The sequence below is a fragment of the Dermacentor andersoni genome, chromosome 1 (assembly GCF_023375885.2).
Source record: "Dermacentor andersoni chromosome 1, qqDerAnde1_hic_scaffold, whole genome shotgun sequence".
NCBI lineage: Eukaryota > Metazoa > Arthropoda > Arachnida > Ixodida > Ixodidae > Dermacentor > Dermacentor andersoni.
Genome location: NC_092814.1, coordinates 342,916,308 through 342,936,964, shown reverse-complemented (window position 1 = coordinate 342,936,964; position 20,657 = coordinate 342,916,308). Strand labels below are relative to the sequence as shown.

Here is a 20,657-nt window from a genome sequence, read left to right as displayed (position 1 = left end):
GCCCATCTACATCCTCGGGTATTAATGTTTTACTCCTAGAACAATCCTGCACACACTAAGAAAAAAAAGAGTACCTCTTACTCTTTTCGAAGAGTCTGGACTCGCCACGTATACGACACACTTTGTGGGAGACACCCGAACTCTCTTTCGGCAGAGAGTCCCGAGACTATCTGTGCTCGATACAAGGTGGTTACGTGACTTCACACACAATAGTCATGCAACTCTCTTGTAGTAGTCTGCTAACCCTCTCAAAAGAGTTACACGACTAGTGCTGAGGGAGTCCGTTAACTATTCTGCATGAGTCAGACGACTCAAGATAAAGGGTCACATGGCCACTGCGGAAGGATTCGGGTAACTATTCTTGATGAGTCTGATGACTCCAGCAGTGTGTGTCAAGTTACCCTTAGTGCGTGGTGCAGGACTCTTGTAAATAGAGTAAAATAACTAATCCATGTAAGTCGTTTTGACTCTCGGATGGCAGTGTCGAGCCGATTTTCAAAATGTGTCACCAACTTTTGCTGTAAGTACACACGACTACGGCTAGCTCTCATGATGACTACTGTGAAAAGACAACATATACGAAAGAACCCATAGCAAGCTTGCCAAAAAAGACATGGCAGGTTAGCAACAAAAACTTATTTCATCACCCTTTGTTGTCTTCTGGAAAATTCAAATGTATTAGTCAGCACAGAATTCAAATGTATTAGTCAGCACAGAATCACCATGAAAGCAAGAGTTTTCGTTACTATTAAACTGGAATCAATAGCCAACCAAGCAAAACAGTCTTAAATATATGTAGCCTGCAGGTGCATATGCATGACACTGCAATGCAACTCGGAACCATAACGAGACCCCAAAATAGTATGTAACTCATGTAGAAGTTCAATTCAGCGCTGCACAAGTCTCTAATGTCACAACATTTCTAAGTTAAACCTATTTCACTGTTCTTCGAGACATGTTTTTATTTAGAATTTACGATTTAACATTTTAAGCAAGTAAGCTACACATAACAAATAAAAAAGGCTGCACTTATGTACAGAGGAGACCCAGATAATCAAGTGCAATAAAAACAATATTCCAACTTATATTACATAATCTATGCGTTATACTATGCTTGCTAAAAACAACTGGTTGGCAATTGATAATCCAATCTAACAGTAAAAACAGCTGTCCTACCTTATGGTACTCTTGTTTGCACTTTTCCCCCCCAACTTGTGCATGTTAGCGTCAGTTGAAAATTGATCTGAAAAATACCACATTAAAAAGTTGTGCATCAATTTTATTCTGTCAAACAACATGCAACAGTGTATAAAAGCTTCACAACAGATAATATTACAAAAATAAATACAGCAACATTTATACTAATTGTTTATTTATGTTGACAAATGTACTTTTCCAAGACAAAGTACAGTAGCTGACACAGACAATTTCACAGATTGCAATAACCACTAATACAAAACTTGCCGTAACGGAAACACGCTGACAAAATATGTAGCACAGGTAGCTGTATTTTGTTATGGCAAAGATAGCACATGAATAATGAGGACAAGGGAGGAAGCAGAACACATAACCTATACCCAGCTGCATGCATGCAGCTGTAACAATATACATGGTGCACCAAGATCCAAAAGAAACAAAGAGGAAGATGTGAGGAAAGTTTTTTTTACTCATCACAAGTTATCCTGTAAGAGCAGATTATGCACTGGCTGTAATCTACCCTCAGCGCATAAGTAAATAAGTTACATTAGGTGCCACATTTACAAATCACTCATACAATGTTCTTGTGATTGTCCTTATTCCGATTTTTAACTTGGAAAGCATGATTGATTTACGTAAAGCCTCCCTATGGCTTGGCACATATACAGAAAGAAGTGTTTCTATAAACACTGGATGTCATGGAAGGATGACTGACACATACCTCTTTTAATTCTTTTGTCTTTGTCTTTATGATTATCTACCACAGCAGTCTTTTGTAGAGTGAAACACATCCAGATAATACACTGTGGGCAACAAAGTGTGAATACCTGTTCTTGATTTCTACCTTTCTCTGGTGGCCCGCTAAGGTAAGATTGGTGCAAAAAATTGTCTTCCCAATGTATGCGTTCCCACAAAACAGGAGCAGATGATATGCCACATTAATGGTGCGTGAAATAAAACATCTGTTCTTAACTTACCGCTGCCATTCCAATCTGGTGCGATTTTCTGCTTTGTTGTGTACTCTAGCACAGGTGCTACGCAGTTCACTTGGTGCCCAAAGCAACTCTCACACCATAGCAGGATGTCAATTTTGTTTTTCAAATTCTAAGCGAAACTCTGGTTATGGGGGACAATTGCAAACTTATAGTTTTGCTTTGTATCTTCATTATGTTGTAGAGCAGGGTAGAAAGCAAGAACAGATATTTATAATTTGGGTTCCCACTGTGCATTGCGTGGATATGTCTCAATGAATGATACAACTACTTGGTAGATAAAGATATGAAAGATAAGAGAATTAAGGTCGAAGCCTACCATATCAGTTACTGGGAATTTTATGTGTAAATAAACTTTCGTAATTCCCAGTGATGAAACAGTTTTGACAATAGGTGCCAAGGCAATCAAGTCACTCATGCTCTCAAAGAAAACAAAATAAAAACAAGCAAGATTACAAGAAGTTCGAATTTGCAACCTAAAGCGAGACACCTCATATGACTGATTTATGTATTTACTGAGTATAAATTACATCTGGCGCATAATTTGCTTGTACAAGATGACGAACAATAAGTTACTTTTGCTTTCTCTCTGGGGCATTTGGCTCTTCTGAACACATGCACATTGTGTGGCACAGCTGCGTGGATGTTGCTGGGCACAGCTGTTATTCAGCATCAATCTGTTTTTATGGTCCTGTACTATTATCGTTGTAATTTATAATTAGCAAATAGCCTAACTACTGGGTTGATCAGCCGCATTTTAAACAAAACATACTGACAGATTTCCCTGTTTATCGCTAACAAAGAGATGAGTACATCATTTCAGATTTCAAGAAACAGTGGTGGAACAGAACAAATGCTCAAGACACAAAATCTACAATGACCAGTACCTTTTTTTATTAAATGCCATGTACTAGCTCTTTCTGCAATGAATACCATTATTACCAAAAACTGTAGCCTGAAAAAATAATTGGGAAATATTTACAAAAGTGACAGAGATTAGAAGTGCATGTTAATTTCAAATGTCTTCTTAAACAAGATCACGATAATTGAAGTTTCATTAATTTCAGCAAAATGCTGACATCCCATTATTGAAGCTAGTCAGTGCTGAAGGTATTGTTAGTTTGTAGGAGTCCTCAGACGGGCAGCTCTGAAATATTTGTCACCATACTTGGTGGAACATGCTTTGATCTTTCAGATATTACTTTGCCAAAAAGCCTCCTGTAAGCCTTGTGGGACAATTCTGTGTGGAAGAGAAATCTATTTGATCATTACTTTTTGGGTATGTGTATTTCAGAACTGGTGCTAGTCTGAGTTCTTACAAAGTAGACGTTATTTAGTACTGTAATTCTAATGCCTGCCACTGGTATAAATTTCTGTTAGTAAAAATTGTCGCACTGTCATGAAGCAGTTATGTTCAATAATTAGTGGCAGTCACCGCTGAAACACTCAGTACAAAACACAAAATAAATATATGGAGTCAAAATTTAAATGCCCAACAAAGTTATAATCAAGTCTACATTTCACAGAACTGTGTTTTTTTTCTGTTAGCGTGCCAATACCAATTGCACATTCACAAACATTTTAGTATTGCACTTCTGGCACATGCAGGAAAATTCGCTGTCTTTAACAGAAGCTCTTGGGAAGACAGCCCAGATTCGCTTCGACAAAACGACTTGCCTTAAACTTTGCGTCGCTATGTTGTAGGTCACTCTAGCAAGGGGAACGTTTTGCTGATTGAATATTACTCGAAATATTTTTATTATTTGTACTAGAGCTTTGAAAAGAGAGCCAATTGTAGAGTTCTTCATGCAGATTTCATATATTCCATTAGTTTTTGTTTAGCTGCTTCTTGAGTTATGCCCTACACAACGGCAAAATACATAGTGATATTTGCGGGCATTTTCTTGTGTATTAAATCTTTACAAAAAGCAGTGTGCTGCAGCTAACTCAGCTCCCTGTAGACTGCAAGGTGCCGATATCTATTCAAACAGCATGTAAAGTTACTAGAAGTATGCAAGATAGTAGGCAGGCAGGAAGGCCTGCCTACTAATCTTGCATACCTCTCATGTACTCTGTGAAAAAAAATTATTGAGAGTACTTCAATAATTTTTTTCTCATAATAGCATGAGAATGACCTTGTGCACTTATAATTGTTCTATAGAAACGAAATATGGCATACATACTCTTCAAAATATGCAGAATACCGATATCTAATTGAAATTGCAATCTGTAAAAATTATTTAAAGTGGCCTATATATTTTTGCATAGTTCCAGTAATTGTACAAGCTGTTTGGATAGGTATCGCCACTTTGCGGTATACAACTAGCTAAATAAGATACAGCATGAAACTATTTGCAAAACTTTTTACAGACGAAAGTGCCCATAAAAATATATTGCCACTATGTAGGACATAACTAAAAAACACCAGCTACACAAAAACCAATGGCAATTCAAATCTACATAAAACTCCCTATGAATGGCGGCACATTCAAATCTCTAGTACAAATAATTAAAGAAAGCTGTTTCGAGGAGCATTTCCCCTTAATAAGTGGGCGTCAGTGTTTCTACTAAAGGGTTAAAAATGCCTTGAGGCATACCATAGGGAGTTTTATAAATAGCACATGGACGCATCTGCCTAAAAAGCCCTATGCCCTGCTTGCATTCCTTAGACATTTTTCTGCATTCTGTTGTATGTCACCGTTTGCATCCCTTAACACTGACAGCGCAAAACCAAAAAACAGCCTATTATTACACTGAATTTTTAGCCTGTAAAGGGGTTGTATGCGAATGGGGGCAGCCAACTCTAGCATGAGAATAAACAAATATTTGTTCTTGCATTAATGAAACCAGTCAAAATATAATCTTGCAAATCTGGAAATTAATGCACAAAGAACCTTGCTGATTGTTACATTAGTGTCCCGAACAAGACCTTTGATGTTTATAATTCCTAGTTTAATTCACTTTCCTCCAGTAACTAGGCTCTGACCTAGAATACTCAGTGTAGGAGACTAACCCAGGCCTGGAAGCCATATTTAAATCTGAAATAGACATTCATCCCCCAACCACATGGCACTGCTACGTCATCAGAAGAAGCATGCATCCATGGACATATAGTCTGTAAAATTATTTTTACATGATCTGTAGCGTTACTCTTGCACTAATAAATTCTGAAAATTAGGAAATACATCTGCTATTTAAAGCACTGCTGCAAACCTGAGTGTTTGAGAAATGCAATACTCAAAAGGTGTAATACAACCAATGTGTGCATGAAACCTATGCTGCCTTTGACATTCGTCAGTGAGGCAAATAAGCACTGAGAAATGCCAAGGGTATCATAGCTTTCATGTCTGAAACCTTGTATGCGAGTACCAGTATCTTTGCAGTGAAAGGAAGTCACATTATTACCAGACTTATGAGGGGAAGCCATGTTTCTCTAGTTCAATATTTTCTTTCTTGTGCTCCTATATCCTTGAGTTTTTCAAAAATAACGGGTGTTTGAAATAAGTACTCTATATTGCTCTTAAATTTATCCTGCACCAGAGCACGTGTTATGTTACATTTCTTGAACACATTGCAGTGCTGTAGATTATCAAAGGAAGAAAAAATGCCGTAAGTTGGCATTTTGGCCTTCTGTATAACAAGAATTAAGAACCTATCAATTACATCCACAAGTACAAAAGAACTACGAGAAACAGGGCTTAACGGCAGGTATACATTATAATAGCAGGAGTAGATGGTGAGAATTCTAAGAGAAAGGAACTATTAAAAACTAGGTACTAAAGACATATGAATTATAATAGCAGAAATATTTGCAAAGAACTTGAAGAGACAAATAGAATGTTCAAATCACTCCACCCCAACATTCATCCATGGTTCGATAAGTGATCACAGATGGTGATGCTGTTTGGATAGATGGTAGGTGAGGCACAGCTGTGAAATAGGTAGAACATTAGAGGGTCACCAAAGCTTGCACGCTGGTTGCACAGCAGGTTGCCTTGATCTCCGGACTCACTCGACACTCATGCATTGAGCCTGGTTATACGTCGTTCACAAGAGGCTTGGCCCAAGTGTGCGGCATGGCTTGGGTAAAATTTCGAGGCAGCCTGAAAAACACAGATCCATATATTTAAACACCAAAATATTCTGTACCATAGGGCAAATCTGAAGTTTACCATCTGCACATTGCAGATGATGAAAACAGACACAAGTCACCAGACTCAAGGTATATACATGTGCAAAAGTGTAAATGAATGTGAAGAGCTGCTTATAGGATGGAATCCTTCATTTTGTCTTTTGTGGATCAATAATAGTATCTTAACATAAAGTCAAGTGTACATGACCCTCCCTATTTGTGTAAGTAGGCTATTCCATGCCAGCTGCTCCAACCTGGCACACGACCACTTGGAATTTCTGTTTGAAAACTGAGAGCACTTCAATATAGAACAAATCTCAATTTCACGCAATACTTAAAGCAAAAAAAAAATTTTCACTGGCATAAACATTATGTCAAATTTTGTGTAACGCACCAAAGTATGCATCATAAAATGGCATAGCCAAAAATATGGTTCCTTCATGAAGAGGGCCAAATTTTTAATGACACTAAAGAGAGGCCTTATACCAAAAACTTAACTGCTTATTAGCCACTGCTCCGTTTATTATGGCTGATTAAAAATGGACAAAATAGCTTATTAACTTTATTTTCACAGAAGTCACCTACAGCAAAAGTTGCAAATTTATGCAATCCATGTGTTTAGGACTTGTGCTGTGCGCAAGAATGGTATCAAAAAGATACATTATGCAGCAGTGCAGAGAGAGGAGGATGAACTTGGAAAAAAAGTCAGTTTTGGTGTACGTTTATCGGCCTACTTACCATTGAGGAAGCCGTAGTAAATTTATGCCAAATACCATGTATGAGAGTACATTGTATTGTTTTTAAATTGGTAAAGCTTTATCAAAGTAGTTTTTGTGTTAAGCAAGAAAAAAATTGTACAAGTGGTCTCTTGTAGTTTCAAAATTTGCATCACATTTCGCCTAATACACATAGCCTCTTGGCGGCTAAGACAAAATGCATGGACTTGAGCATCCCAGCACAGATAGCAGGGAGTCTGAACTGCTTTGAAGTTACTTCTTTCATTGCTGAGTGACTACAAGCCATTTCACTCAAAAAGACGCCGCTTAGTTACAGGTATTTACCTGAATCTTTCTGTCGGCTGTCAGCCTGCTGGCATCATCACTAAGCCTGCCAACTCCCTAGTGGACGTAGTTGGGACATTGTGGCGGCAGGATGCAGTGGCAGAAGCCGCCAAAGGCTCCCAACTCCCTAGTGGACGTAGTCAGGACAGGGTGGTGGTAGGACGCAGGAGTAGGAGCCGCCATACTGTACCTGCAACAAATTTGCACAATTGTTCTTAGTCCTACCATGTCACGATTTACAATAAAAATTGAGCTGTCTGTGTAACACGGCTACCAATACAAATAAAGGTAAACAGTTAGGTCCTACGACACAACTAGAAGCCCGACAAAAAAGAAACGGTACTTATGTTGATGAAAATCTAAACAATGAAAGAAAAATGTGCAACTGATTTGTGCGTGGAAGCTCAGTTGAAACCTGAGCTCATACCATCAAGTGATCTGCTAGTCAACTGCAAGCCTGCCACCTTAAAATGTCACTGCAAATTTTTTTACAGGCATTATTTTAAGCTGCATTAATACAAGTTCAATATCTCTTAATATAAGTAAATCACCAAGCTAAGCTAATTCAATTAACGAATTCCAGTGGTCGTTAATGCAACAAAGTGCAAGGTCGGAATGAAGCTGGCCAAACTGGCCAGTGAGAAATAAAAATGTGGTTCTCTACATCTTGTTTTCCTGGCTTTCGCTCTAGCACTGGAATATACAAGAATTTTGACATTCCTGATATTTCACCCTGCTAATTTTTATGCCATAATGCATAATACTTCAGCAAGAGCAATAATGCTTTCTTTTAATCATAAATAGTGATAGAACAAGAAAATTCATTGGAGCCAATGTTTTGAGAAGAAAGATCTCCTTCTCTTTGTCGAAATATTGACTCCAGCGATCCTTGTTCTATGGCTCTTCATCAGTTCAAGTCTGTCTTCCTGTGTATCTCTGTACTTTCAATGTTATGTCAATGAAATTGTAATAACGGATCATTAGTAAATGTAGCTGATGAGGAACTTGGGCTTGTTGGTAGATAATGACAGAGTAAATGTGCAACATAGAGATACGGACAAGGGAGGCTTGTGTGTGTTGTCTCCTCCAGCCATGTCTCCCCTTTGGGCGATTACTCTGTCTCAATGTAAAACTGTTACCCTTTGCACAATAATAGTAAAATGCATAAAGACAGGAAAGTGGACACAAAAATTACAACAAATAGCATCATATGCTAATGAGATATGCGAAAGTGCCTGCTACGATTTGTCTCACCCATAACGTGCTGAATAAGATGGCGACTTCTGGCTGCTGCCATTTCTTGAATACCTAAAATAAAATACATTTCAAAATTTAAAAATACACAGGACAACAGCAGTAGCCGAAGACATAACGCATCGTTTAGTACAAGAAGGTAAACTAATCTCTGATACACGGCAGACGAAATTTCCTTTAATAAATTAGTAGAAAAATACACCACACTTCATTTCATTCAACACTGTCAGCGTTTCTTGGTACAAGAAAAAAGGTATTTCTGCATGGAAGCAGCAAAATAATAAATGGCCTTCTACTTTCACAAAATATGCTGCAGCGACCAAGCCAACTACAGCTGTGTATACTTAAAATTGTTGTATGCACATTACAATAGCCAAGACAGGATAAACTTCGGTTCATATGCAGCTCACTGGAAAGTAAAACCTTGCAATGAACTCATTTCTGCTTGGCAACTATACGCACTAACATAAAACTACAAATAAAAGGACCCTTTTTTTCATAAAACACCGGACTCAATATAAAAAATCCAGTAGCAATATTACAATTTCACCACATAACACAGCCACGTTATGTAAGCCTAGTAGGATTTGCTATATAAATGTTGCAGCATATTCATGCTTTTAAATATATACAACCGTGAAAATAAAGATTACGTAAAAATAATACATTATATATAGGCTTAGATTGTCAGCTAATGCGTTTTGTGTTTTCTACTTACAGCCAAATGCACATCAAATTTGTTCTGTTTCAGCGTTTTTAAAGCGCTGAATCTGTTCGCTTGTGCATGCAGCCGCTTTACCGCTCTTAAAATATATGTGCTGCCACATCGCCTGACACTGCTATACAGCGTTGTAGCGCTTTTATTCGCGGTAATATACCTAAAGCGCTAGTAGATCTTCAGAATACACAAACTGTCTTTTCGACTACCTGTCTTCGCCAGCCAAAGTCACACTGGTGCTAGTATTGTATCTACAGTTCAAGTTACGCAGTACTTGATATTCTACGTATTTTCGATGCGACAGGCCACTCGTCACTAGAGTCGTTAAGAACGGTGTTTCTCCTGGCAGTACAACTTTGCAATAATTTCAGATGCTCTCCTGAGGCTTCCGTCTGCCAGTAGTATTTTCGCATACATACGCGCACGCATGCCTAAGAAACGTCAGTGAACTGCCACGAGAAACGTGGCGCAAAATGTAGCCATACCGGAAGGGCCGAGTACGCGCCGCTTGTAAACTCTGAACAAAAGCTGATATGCTTACCTGAGCCGTAAAGAGAAATATGGCACAAGTCACAGGTCCCCGCTGGTAGTGGTTCGTATGCATCTGGTCGTCTCTGTCCGTTGCGATCTCCCATATCACAATGAAAGATGCAGTGCAAACCGCAGCACTTCGGGCGCTTGTGGCGGTCCGGCGAGCTGCACTTGCTCGATGTCGGCAAAGGCGAAATCGGCGATACGCTGCTGCTGGCGGCGGTCCCCTCGTCGCAATCACACAGCACGGACAGAAGATCCCACCGTAACTTGCCGCAACGCATGGTTGCAGTCGCCCCTAACGCGGCGATTTCAGAACCACTCAACGACAACGTACTCGCGCGTGATGCAGCGCAACTTTAAAATGGCGTCATGCTATTGACGGCTTCGGCTTTGGATCATTTTGTATCTGCACAACTGAGCAAAACAGTTGCGCTAGTTTCGGTTTTGTTTCTTCGCGTTGAAATAAAAACTGTTTTGCTCACTGAAAATTTTACGTCACTTAAGTAATGTTCACGAATGAAACAGCCATGAATTTAACACGCATGTTGAAATACCCGCTACGTTCACTTGGCAGAAGCAAAATTTGCTCGTCCGAGCGTGGTTGCGTTTGAAATATCTATCAGTGGGCTGTCGGAGCATGCTCGCAGTGTGAAGACGCGGCGTAAGTGTCCTTAATTTGCTTAGCTATAACGGTGCGGCTGCCCTTGATTTGTCGAGTGCAGTTTGCTCTGATGTGAGGTAGAACTACGAAGCCGCCCATGTTGGTGAATGATCTAGTGCACCTGAAGCTGCCAGAACTCCGGTATTTCCTCCACAAGTTCTTGCGACTGTGTGCCGCTGTCACCAAATGCGAGCATAGTCATTTGGCGGAGATTTAACAACGCATTTTCTAGAGCTATCGTTCACCGCTCTCTCACGACATGGAGAAGCAGCGTGGTTGATCTTCAATAAAATTTTCTATTTATTGCGAATTTTGCGATAGCAACTATATGGATACAACCGCCGAAATATATCTGTCGGTGTTGCCGTGAGCTTACGTATAAGGTCAAGTGCGATAAGATCCTATCCTGCGCCGTTGGCTGTGCGCGTTAAAGGAAGTGTACGAGAGTGAGCCGAGATCTATAGTGCCTGGATGGGTGCCCCCGAGTATGTATAGGTGGTCACGTGATAAAACGCGCGCAAGCCCGGGAAAGGAGGCGTTGGTTTAGCACGCTTCTCCTCTGGCCGTTGCGACAGCCCGGTCTTGCGCCACTCTCGCTCTGTCTTGGAGATAATTTCCGATGGGGGAAAGCAAGGGGAGGGGGGCGCTTTTATAGCGCCATTTCAAGTTTCGAAGACGCTTTGAAGGACGAGGCAGCAGAACCGTTCTGTCCGCTCTAATCGCGCCCTTCATCACGCCGACGCTGTGACAGCGAGTGTTCGCGGTCATTAAGTGAGATCTGTTCATGTTTGCACGTGCGCGCGCGACCACGTGCTTGCTAATTTACGGAGTAAGCGATTGTTTACTACAATCAGGCGATGAAACTACGAACCTTGGTTCGTGCAGTTGTTCGTGCAGTGGTTCATGCAACATTGGGGGGAAACTGCTGCATTTTTGTTTTTACATTTCTAGGGGGTTCAAAAGCAGTGCTGCGTACGCTAATATTTGTTTCTGGTCGCGCAACGCAACGCACTGCGGTAGCCCAGCGGCTTTGGTGTTGCGCTGCTGAGCTCGAGGTCACGGGTCCAATCACAACCGCAGCAGTCGCATTCCAACGGGGGCAGAATGCGAAAACGAGCGTATACTGTGCATTCCGTGCACGTTAAATAACTCGAGCTGCTGAAAATAAATCTGCAGTTTTCCATTACCGTGCGCCTCATAACAACATCTTGATTTTGGAACCTAAATCCTCAACATTTAATTTTACGTAGCGCAATTACATTTACAATCGACACTGTTGAGTCTGTTTAGTAGCCAATGCTTTTTTTAAGATTTACTTATGGTCAGAATCCAGTGTGACAAATCCGGGTCTACCTTAGCATAGGAAGCCAGCTGTCGCTTAAGCGTGTGAGATATTAACAAACATGTTCAAGGAAAATCGATATTTAGAGTTCGATGTAATTGCAGAACATGACAAGGACGAAAGAATGATACACCGCATTACAACCAGGACAGGAACCCGAGAGACTGCCTAAAACAGAAGACGTTATCTGGTATTTCTTCTCCAGCATTTTAATCTTTCTCTCGCCAGGCTCATCTCAAATATCAGAGGAGTCGCGATCTTCCACGATGACTCTTCGCGTGCTATTAAGAGTCAAACGACCCATACACAAATGTTGACTCTTGTTTTGTGACTCTACCCGTGCGAAAATGGGTCTTCGTAAGAAAAAAGAGAGTCAAGTTGCCGTGACTCACTTTTTACTCTCTTTTTTCTTAGAGTGTGGGAGTCTTAGCCAGCGCCACCACTCGCCAGCCTTGGCGGCGTATGTGGCACACCCTTTCTGCCAGAGGCGTCACGAGCACGTGATCTTTTTGGGTGAAGACAACGTATGCTACCTTAAGGCATCAATGTTGCCGGATTCGAGACCCTTGTTATGTATCAAACGAGAATTATTAATTAGGAATTATCATTTCTTTAATTGAATGAGTGAGTACAAGAAATTTTTCTTACGTTTTCCTTGGTGTGATTGTTTGGTGGCTTCTTATGATCTGATTATTCAAAATCGGTCGCCTCGGTTAACCGCTTTTCCTTTCGTTTATTACATAACGAAAGTCTCGAATCTCCAAGCCAACATTGAAGGCAACATTGATGCGTTCAGGTAGCATGTGTGGGTTTATTGACTAGTTGCCTTCTCCCAAAAAGATCACGTACTCGTGACTCTTGGGCATGGCGCGCTTAATGCGAAGACGTGGGATGGTTCCCAACCTTCGGCAAGTTCTTTTTTAATGCACAATAATTTCCAATAATCTATTATTTCTTTAATTCAATTGGTGAGTACGATGAATTCCCCCTTTGTTTTTCTTGGTGTCATTGTTTGTTGACTTCATATGATATCATTATTACAAAATCGGGCCCCTAGGTTAACCTCCTTTCTTGTCATTTATATTGGTAATGAGTGGTTCATTTATGATGCCAATCAGGACAAAATTCTGGAGCTGAAAATATAGCACAGCGGTATGAGAGTGCCGTCCGGAAAGACCTCAATTTGATAATACTTAATTGCCGCAGTATAATAAAAATTTACGCATTTGCTGTCTCGGTTTCTTCTTTTAAGCCTCCCGTTGTAATCGGTGCTGAATCTGGGCTACATGGATCCTTTCGCAATGCCGAAGTTTCTCGCTCAGATTACTACGCCTTCCGCGCTGCTTAGCTCCAGCCCGGACGGGAAACTCCGAGCCGTGGGGAGAGCCGAAGAGGTCGTCGTCGCGCATCGCCTGGCCGCCATCCTGACGACCCCATGAATTAGTTCCCCACTCTGACGAATAAAGTGGCCTCTCTTTCTTCCGCGCTGATCAGAACACCGACGGGTGTCTTCAGCCTTGTCCGTTTTTGACGTCTTTCGAATCTTGCGAATTCGCGCGGCGTAAATTCAAAGTCAACCCTGGTGGTTGTCTGGCCATTGCTGCTGTGTATTACTCTGATTCGCCGAATAATCGTGCACGTTTTTAAGTAGGTAATTGTGCTTTTTTTGTGTACAACAATCCACGGCTTTATAATTGGGGGACATGTCAACGAGCCACAAGTTTTATGGTAAGACCGCAAACACCAATTAGTCAACGCAAACGCTTTGTCTATAGAATTTACGGAAATCACAGGCTCAAATATTCTAGATCAGTGTGTGACTGAAACCACGTGGCAAAGGAACACGTCACCTCCAATGCTCGACTTCTTCTTCTTGGCAAACCCTGGACCACTTGTTTCAAATGTCGAAATAATTCCCGGTATATTGCCATCATAATTTGTTGTTGCGCATGGATTGCATTTCGCCGCCAGAGCACCATATATAGAGGGCCCAGGAAGGTTTATCTTTGTGATAATGGAGACAATGCACCATTAAAATGCGAACTTACATTTTATTTGCCTAAGTTCTTGAATACAGAGTATTCCAGAGATTGCAAAGGCATGCGACTGCTTTGACAACTAAATTAATTGCGTTCATAAACGCTTTTGTCCCTTCTAAAGTCATAACACGAAAAAGGCGTCAAGACAAGCCTTGGATGAATAACGATGCTAGAAAGCTAATTAAAGATGACATTGCCATCGTTTTTCCTACAAGAGAAGTCAGAGGCCACGGGTGCATGAAATTATGAGGACACTTAATTAGCAGATTTACACAATGCTAAGGTTACTTGAAAAAAAAAAAGGCTTTTTCGATTCACATGGCTTAACATTTCAGACAACACAAAGGAGCGGTGAAAATGTTTGAAGAATAGTTGCCGGCAGCAGGAATCTATTCCGAGGTTACAGTCATATAGTACTACATACAGTAGCAGTCAACTATAAGAAGGCATGCTGCTTTATTCGCTATTTTCCGTCTGTGTTCACACACCCCTACTATGGCTCAGTACTACATTACACGGAATTAAGGCTGGAGCATATATCTGAAGTTCACTTTAACTATAACCGTGTCGTAAAATTACTTAGAGGGCTAAAATGCGGGCCTAATTCCAGCCACAGTTAATTTCCGCATTGCTTTCCTTGGCTTTAATGTCATTTGGCATTCTATCGGCATATTATATATATATATATATATATATATATATATATATATATATATATATATATATATATATATATACTTCAATTCATTTAAGTGTGCAAATTGGGTTGTTTGCGGACGACTGTGTGCTTTTTAGAGCAATCACTTCAACAGTTGATCAAATTGATTTAAATACTTCTCTTGCTGAAATTGCGGCGAATGCGGCTTATCGTTTTAAAGACGGTCTTTCTTCGCTTCACTCCTCAGAAAGCTCCACTAACCTTTAGTAACACGGTAGGTTCGTTGCCTTTGCAGGAAGAAACAAAATATAAGTATTTCGGTGTCACAATTACTAACAATTTAGCATGGAATTTACACATTGGTAGTATGTGTTCTTTGGCCTTGCGTAAATTAAATTTTTTGCGACACAAACCTAAAAATTCTCACTTAACGTATACATGTTTGCTTATTATTCATTAATTAGACCGAAACTTGAACATGCATGTGTTGTTTGGGACCCGTTTACTATACAAAATATTAAATGTATCTTAAGGATACAGAAGACAGCCGTGCGATTCATATCCTCAAAATCCTCACGATATGACTCTCCCTCAAAAATAATGGGAAAACACGGGGAATGCGGGAGATGGAAATTCAAGACGATGAGCAAAACGTGAACAAGGTGAATGCAGGAGCCAACGTTTCGACAAGTGGACTTGTCTTCTTCAAGGCGACGTACGCCTTCCTCGCCACAGTATATATAGGTGGGGTTCTTCTTCAAGACGACACCGGTTTCGAGATATCAATTCCCGAACATCGCGAAGGAATGCATTCGCAGTGCAGTTAATTTAAAAAAAAAAAAAAAAAAAAAACGTCGTTTCATACAATGAAGCACACAAGTAACTGGAACGTCAATGCGTGTCTACGCAAAGTTTGGGATTTTATATCTCCAAAGTGGTGTCGCCCTCACAATTCGTTTCAAGCGGATCCGCCTTGCGAAATCCACTGCTAGAATTTGTAAATTGCAATATGGGCCATAAGATAATTAGCTAAAAAGCTAATTAGTGATTTCTCAATAATTAGTCTATTTTGCATTTCAATTCTTCATGCAAGCAGTGTCCGCCGCGTCGAGTAGACCGGCTCGTAAACTAGAATTGAACTATCTGTCGCAGGCAACCTTTAAAATATTTTAAAAGTGTTCGCTGAAACACCCTCTCTCTCTCTCTCTCTCTATATATATATATATATATATATATATATATATATATATATATATATATATATATATATATATATATATATATATATATGTATAAATATATGAATATATATATACATAGGAACCGCGCTAAATGGCTGTCAGTGCAATTATTAAACGTCACGGTGTTCTCGTACAGACCTCAGATCAGCTAACAACGCACGGGCCTGAGATACCATTCGCCCCTTCTACTGACACGCTCGAAATCAGCGAGAATACCCACGAATGCACGCAAAATGGCCGCGTGACTGGCCGCTCGAGGCACTTTGCGTGTATTCGCGCGCTTCTTTCAGGCTCGGAAAAACTCTTCTTTTATAGCACGTATTGAGCAACGGAAATCTTTATAGGAAGTTTTTTATGTTGGCCTACATGTTTCTCACTGACGCTTTTCACCTAAATATAACATTTGAGAAGCTGATCAACTCATTAAGAGTAATTATGTGATTAGGCGGAATGGAAAGAATAATCTGAGTACCTCCATGCGACGGCGAACAGCATTACCTTGGTTCAGCCCGGCTACGTGGCATTCGCGTATTTTTAAACCTTGCAGCATGATAGTTGGGACACCTTGCTGTTTACCTGCTGCACAGGTTCATTCGTGAAGAAATGCTGAACAATGCTTACTGGAAGCAGCAGGCCGCATGCTTTTCTATATGCTTTACTGTATGCTTTACTAACCGAAAACCTCTCCGGGACAGACCACATTGCAGCCATCTGTGCAAAAGCTTCAAGGACATTAGGTTACCTACTTCGTAATCTGGGTAATTCATCTTCCAACATCCACAAATTGGTCTATCAGCCATTTGTTCGTCCACAGCTCGAATATACATACTCCATTTCGTCCCCACATCCTACCTACTTAATCGACATGCTTGAATCAGTCCGGAACCGAGGGGCCCGTTTAATCTCACGTAGTTACAGCCACCAATGCAGCGTAACGCAAATGAAACTCCATCATTCCGTCCAGCCTTTCGTTCTTCGCCGTAATATCGCTCAGGTATCCTTGTTTCACAAATATGTTTATAATGCCACATAATCCGCGCGGCATATCCAGATCGCCTCAAAAAGGTCTCGCCGAATAAATAACCACTTAAGTTTTGCGCTCATATACGGTACGACACATGCTTTTAACTTCTCCGCACTCCTTACGGCCATTCGCTTGTGGAACAATCTTTCTGATAACATTGATTCCGAGTCAGATCAAGAAAAATTTCGTCATCCCCTACAAGAGCATTTTTCATAATAGTACATACAAACCACTTTATCTTGTTTCTAGTACTTGGCAATGTGCTTCGAACTTCTTGCGATGTTTTTATTTCTATTGATGCATTGCTATCTCGCTCTTATCAATTGTTATTTTATGCTACCTCACGTGTTCACTTGTATGCCCTGTATATATTATTGCTTTTTTTGCGTCATTTTCCGAGATATCTCTTGAAGCATTGTATTAATTGATCTGTTCAATTTTTCTGTATTGTACTTTCTAGTATTAGTGCCTTACGTTAATATTACTCGTGTATTTTCCTTGAAGTGTGCCTTGGTGGCATTTTATTACTTCAGTTTTTTTTCTTTTTCATGTGTGTGATCTTTCTAGCCATGTTGAAAAGCCCTGCATTGGGACGTATCCTTTGTACCAGACTTCAGAAGGCTGCTTACTCTTCCTTTTTATGCATTTGATTTTGTAACCTCCTTACACATTGCCCCCATGGAGCCTTGAAGGTACTATAAATAAATAAATAAATAAATAAATAAATAAATAGGGGGAGCCGACAACAAAATATCTTTCCAAAATGTTCTGGAACTTGTGCTCCGTGAACACCGGCAGATCACACCAATGATTCCAGCGTTATATGCCGTGCCTCCGTGCCATACAACATGTTGGGACACCAGAGAGCCGTATGTTGTCATGAAAAAAAAAAATCTATTTGGGCAACTAAGCAATTGTTGCGTGTGAATGCAAGAGCATACCGTGACGCTGAGGTATGTCGCCGAGTTTATAGCAGCGGCAGAATTTTGCCGAGTTTAGCGCTGCTGCGTTATGTTTCCGAGGGTAATGTTGCTGCCTGTGAGGTCGCAACAACTCAAGATGACAAAGAGGCCGTAGTGCGATCTCTCAGCTGAGTTCTACTTGAACTATAGTGTTTCACTTGCGTTGAGCGTTATTTCTCGATGACTACACTTGGCCGAGCGATGCCAGTATTTTTTTCCGATTCGGCACCATAGTGTCGGCACAAAATTTCTTCATCGGGTGTGCAGGCGAACTCCACCTCATACTACGGAGGGATGACGTAGTCGTCGTCATCCGAGGGGCACCTGAAGCGCGCTGCACCTTATTCGTCGACGGCGTCAGCGGGACCCCGACAATGCGATAGGCAGAGTGAGTTGCTGCAGCTCGCCTCCAAGGTAAATACACCTGGTAACGAAGCTTCCATAGGAGCCTATACGTTCAAAACCATGGCGGTTCATCTGCGGACGGATGGATGGATGGATGCCATGAGTGTGCCCTTTGGAATGGAGTGGTGGGTTGCGCCACCGAGCTCTTCTTATTATATTGCCTGATGTCCTACCTTTGATAAAAAAAGAAAAAAAAAGGAAATCAGAAAAAGAAATCACGATGAATTCCCATAACCAATGTTGCTGAACCCCTATTGCAATATTTGTTTTTGCATACCTCTTTGCATACCTTTTTGCATAATGCCGCGAGGGTCCCCTTTGGAACGGGGTGGTGGGTTGCGCTTACTAATCTCTTCTGCGCACATATTTACGTTACCCCTTCTCTCGCTAAATCCATGTTCTTCAAGGAAGCCTGAGATGCCTAAATCGACCGCTGGACAGATATCTTCACGTTCTAATAAAACATGCTCCATCGTTTCCCCAGCTTTACCGCAAGAGCCACATGCGTCTACTTCCTTCTTATATCTCGCTTTATAAGTGCGTGTTCTAAGGCATACCGATCTCGCTTCGAAAAGTAAGAGCTGAATTCCCTTGAGTTATCATTAAATGTTTCTTTTCTGATTTCATTTTTTCCTCTGAAGTAGTTACTCATGGCAGGTTTCTTGTCCAATGCCGCCACCCATGAGATTATCTCAGTCTCTCTGACTTTCCGCTTGATGTTCTTTGTTGCCATGATGCTCACCATACAGGTCGCATACTTGCTGGAGAACTTCCTAGTTCTTTTCCTGCACTGTGAATTCATGTTTCTTCTTTTTTTTTGTACAAATACCTGAAAACTCTCCCAGCCCACTTAACTTTTCTCCATATTAGTCAGTAGTTATTCATAATCAATTTTACGTTGAGTTTCTCTCACTTCAAAGCTTGCCCAGCCCGTATCACCCTGCCCAGCTTCTTTTGTAGTCTTCCCGTGAGCGCCCAATGCGAGGCGTCCCTCTGACCTTTGGTTGCCATCGAGTCCCGATTGTACCTCTGATTTCAAGCTAACAAGCGCATTTTCTAATGTAAGTCCTGGAACCACGAAACCTTTTCATATACCCCGGAGCACCTCCTACCTATTGTATCCCCATGGCGCTCCGTGTTTCACTAAAGACGTATTTCTCTTCCCGTTTGCTGTTTTTTTTTCCTGTGTTTCCAGATATCTATCTGGAAATGGTTATATACAGCACATGGTATATCGTTTATACATATACCAAGTTATTTACGTTCTTTTTCCCGAGGTATTTCCTGGCCCCGCATTGACACAGTCTGTTCACTGTTTTCATTGAATTCCATAACACCTGATTTTTAAAGCTACATTTCTGACCTAAATTCTCGCTTTCCTGTCCACCGATATTAACTAGACATTGCATATCACTTTGCTTGTTAGCTAGCAACACAATGTCATACGTATAAAACAAACCTGGAAGCTACTCCTCTACTGCTATACCCACCTGTTTGCATAAGAGATTAAACGCGATATTACTTCCCTCTAGCGCTCTTTCCATCCTCACCAGGGCACCCTCGCCTCAGTCCCTTGCTGATATCAACTTCCTCCTTGCTCCTCATCCTTTTCCATTCAACACAAACATTATTTCCTAGGTAAATCTTTCTCAAAACCTGCATACAGTTATCGCCCAAGCGTTCCCCTTCCAGAATATACGACATTTTGCGGTGTACCTTTTCATACGCTCATATAATGTCTAAAACGGCCAGATATAACGGTGTTATTTCTACTTATTTCTTCTACTCATTTCATTTCTAAGAAGTTATCGAGACGCTTAATTATTCTGAAGCCATTCTGAATTTTTCTTAAAATGCAGCTATTCTCTGCTTATGCTTGCAGCTTTAATTTAATTGCCTGGATTGCTAACCCATATATAACCAGTGTAATGGTGAACCGTCCATTTGAGTGAATTCCATCTTCCTCTCGCTTACCCTAATAAATTAAGTGATGGCGTAAATCTTGTGTCATTTTCTGCCGCGGCTTTCTTACGATGGCGGGGTGGCTGAATGAGCCAAGTAATCCTCTCGCCTTAAGAAAGAAAACAGAAAAAAAACCTGAGGTGTTTTACGTTCCAAACCCGATCGACACATGATGATAACATTAAAGTTTTATGGAATTTTTAAACATAGCCTGTTGCAGATGGCGAAATTCTAGTCATTCAGCTTGATTACTCAGAGAGACGGAGATGCCCTGCACGAGAAATGGAAAGATGATCTCCCGGCCGTATAAGTACTATCGACGTATACACGAATGCAAACGCAGCTCTAAAATAGATGAAAACAAAAGTCAACCTCGATGTATACGTAATACGTAATGTTGTATAATGGGGACACTGAAAGTTGCAAGTTAACTTTAACGACTACATACAAACAGAAACCGTGCTAACCCAAAAGG

At 40.7% G+C, this 20,657-nt stretch overlaps 1 long non-coding RNA gene across 1 annotated transcript; it reads right to left on the bottom strand.

Annotated features, from left to right (window-relative positions):
• Positions 1 to 1,258: 1,258 nt before the first annotated feature.
• On the bottom strand, positions 1,259 to 7,839 carry LOC129381314 (uncharacterized). The gene is made up of 2 exons (XR_008609515.2): positions 7,383 to 7,839; positions 1,259 to 6,292 (listed from the first exon to the last, which is right to left on the bottom strand). It is a non-coding gene; the product is annotated as an uncharacterized lncRNA (long non-coding RNA).
• Positions 7,840 to 20,657: the final 12,818 nt, after the last annotated feature.